This window comes from Abrus precatorius, unplaced genomic scaffold, assembly GCF_003935025.1.
Source record: "Abrus precatorius isolate BTA unplaced genomic scaffold, Abrus_2018 Scaffold13, whole genome shotgun sequence".
Taxonomy (NCBI): domain Eukaryota; kingdom Viridiplantae; phylum Streptophyta; class Magnoliopsida; order Fabales; family Fabaceae; genus Abrus; species Abrus precatorius.
This window is the reverse complement of record NW_020874325.1, coordinates 1-2500: the sequence shown is the minus strand read 5'-3', so window position 1 is coordinate 2500 and position 2500 is coordinate 1. Positions and strand designations below refer to the sequence as shown.

The 2500-nt window shown below is 33.7% G+C and overlaps 1 non-coding gene across 1 annotated transcript; it reads right to left on the bottom strand.

Moving 5' to 3' along the window:
* Window positions 1–583: 583 nt before the first annotated feature.
* On the bottom strand, window positions 584–671 carry TRNAS-GGA. The gene has a single exon. It is a non-coding gene; the product is annotated as a tRNA-Ser (tRNA).
* Window positions 672–2500: the final 1829 nt, after the last annotated feature.

Sequence of the window (2500 nt, the reverse complement as noted above, 5' to 3'; positions counted from 1 at the left end):
CGGTCAGGTTTTATTACAATTACTTGAAATGCGCTTGGATAACATACTTTTTCGGTTGGGTATGGCTGCGACTATTCCTCAAGCCCGCCAATTAATTAACCATAGACATGTTTTAGTTAATGGTCGTATAGTAGATATACCAAGTTATCGTTGCAAACCTCAAGATATTATTACAGCGAAGGATGAACCAAAATCTAGAACTCTGATTCAAAATTATCTTGATTCAGCCCCCCGTGAGAAATTGCCAAATCATTTAACTCTTCACCCATTCCAATATAAAGGATTAATCAATCAAATAATAGATAATAAATGGGTTGGTGTGAAAATAAATGAATTGCTGGTTGTAGAATACTATTCTCGTCAGACTTAAACCTAACTAAAATAACAAGAGTTTTTTTTCTGCCATTCATGTATCATAGACATAGATATAGGAAGATTTTCATTTCTTGCTCACTTTTTCCACTATTTTCCGTATTACCGAAAAAATTAGGAATACAGAATCCATATCAAAAAGTTGAAATAATGGTATCCATTGTTATTTGAAACATTGCGATGAGTAATATTGATGAATTTGGTAAAGGTTCGGAAAGAGAGGGATTCGAACCCTCGGTAAACAAAAAGCCTACATAGCAGTTCCAATGCTACGCCTTGAACCACTCGGCCATCTCTCCCACAGAATGATGCCCAGAAACCTGGTGAATAGTGAATCATTGATATTCTATTTTGGTAGGCGCATAAAACTAATTCGAACTAGAAAAATAGAAAAGAAAATAAGAAAAACCTCTTACGAGGCCTTAAGATAAACAAATTTGATTAATGAGTCAATTTTTACGTTATTTCGTACTGTATTGTACAATTCCTTTGTTTGTGGGATTCTTTTGATTTCTCACGCGATAAATAAATTATGGAATGGATTTCTACCTATGCCTAGATCTCGGATAAATGAAAATTTTATTGATAAGACTTTTTCAATTGTAGCCAATATCTTATTACGAATAATTCCAACAACTTCAGGAGAAAAAAAGGCATTCTCTTATTACAGAGATGGTGCGATTTGATTATCTTTATTTCAATTTTTTTTCGGTAAAAATTGAAAAAAAAAACCTACGTTTGCTGAAGGTGAAATTTGTAAATAAAACGATTAGTTCCTTCTGTCGTGTATCCCCGATTAATGCAGCCTCATATGCTTCAATTTTAGGTTTATAGTATTAAGCGAAAGGTTATACCTATACTTATAGGGGTTAGGTCAACCCTACTCTACTAGTACCAATGGGCGGCATGGGGGAAGAAGCACTACGCTTAGGAATCAACAACACGAAAACTTTGTAAAAAAAAAATATCTTTCCTTGTCTTATCGGGATAGAGATTAACAAGAATGGTTGGGACAATAAACATCCATCTTGTTCGTATTTTGGATACCCGTATAACCATCGAAGATTGTTGAAGTGATTAATTCCGAGAAATTAAGCAACGGTGAGGACAAAGAAATTGTTGAAGTTACTGTTTTTTTATCCAGTACCAACATATTTGTTGTTAAGAAAAAATCTTTTACAGGAGGGTTGGCTAGAGATTTGTTGTAAAAAAAAACACTAGCTCTGCTCAGTTGATAATGAGAATAGAATAATTCAATCTTTTTTGATTATATGTATTTTTCTCATTATACACATAAGGGAGGAGCCGTATGAGATGAAAATCTCACGTACGGTTCTGGAACGGAGATTCTTTGAACCGAATGACGACCGTAACGGATGTCGGCTCAATCTGAAGGAAATTATGCGGAAGCTTTACAAAATTATTATGAGGCTATGCGACTAGAAATTGATCCCTATGATCGAAGTTATATACTTTATAACATAGGCCTTATCCACACAAGTAACGGAGAACATACGAAAGCTTTGGAATATTATTTTAGGGCACTCGAACGAAACCCCTTCTTACCCCAAGCTTTTAATAATATGGCCGTGATCTGTCATTACGTGCGATTATCTCCACTATAGAGAGAAAAAAGAAAGGAACGAGTAAATCCGCTAATACTAATCGAATAAATACTCGAAAAAATAGGCTTTCTACATATATATCGTACAAAACAACGATTTTTTTCAGCTGTAGCAAAGAGAGAAACCTCATAAAAGTCAAAATATGAAGAAATAGATATGCCTAGATACTTTTTTTCTATGGATAAAAGATCTAATTGATAGAGGAAGCACCGTAAGGATCAATTAACGAGGTTTTGAGCCGATACAATAAGAACTGCTTACTTATATCATGATAGAAAAGTTAGGAATCCACTTATGTAATAAAGTGGATCCCCTGAAGTTTTGAGCAGCGGTGTAGTATCAGATCCCAAAGATAGTAAGTTTTTTCTTTCTTATCAAGAAAAAAGTCTTTTTCAAAGATTCTATAGAAATTGATATATCATATAGGAAAGTATATGATATATGAAATCGAGATAGTTACCTTTCAGAAAATTAGAATAAGAATGTTAATGTCGATGTTTTAT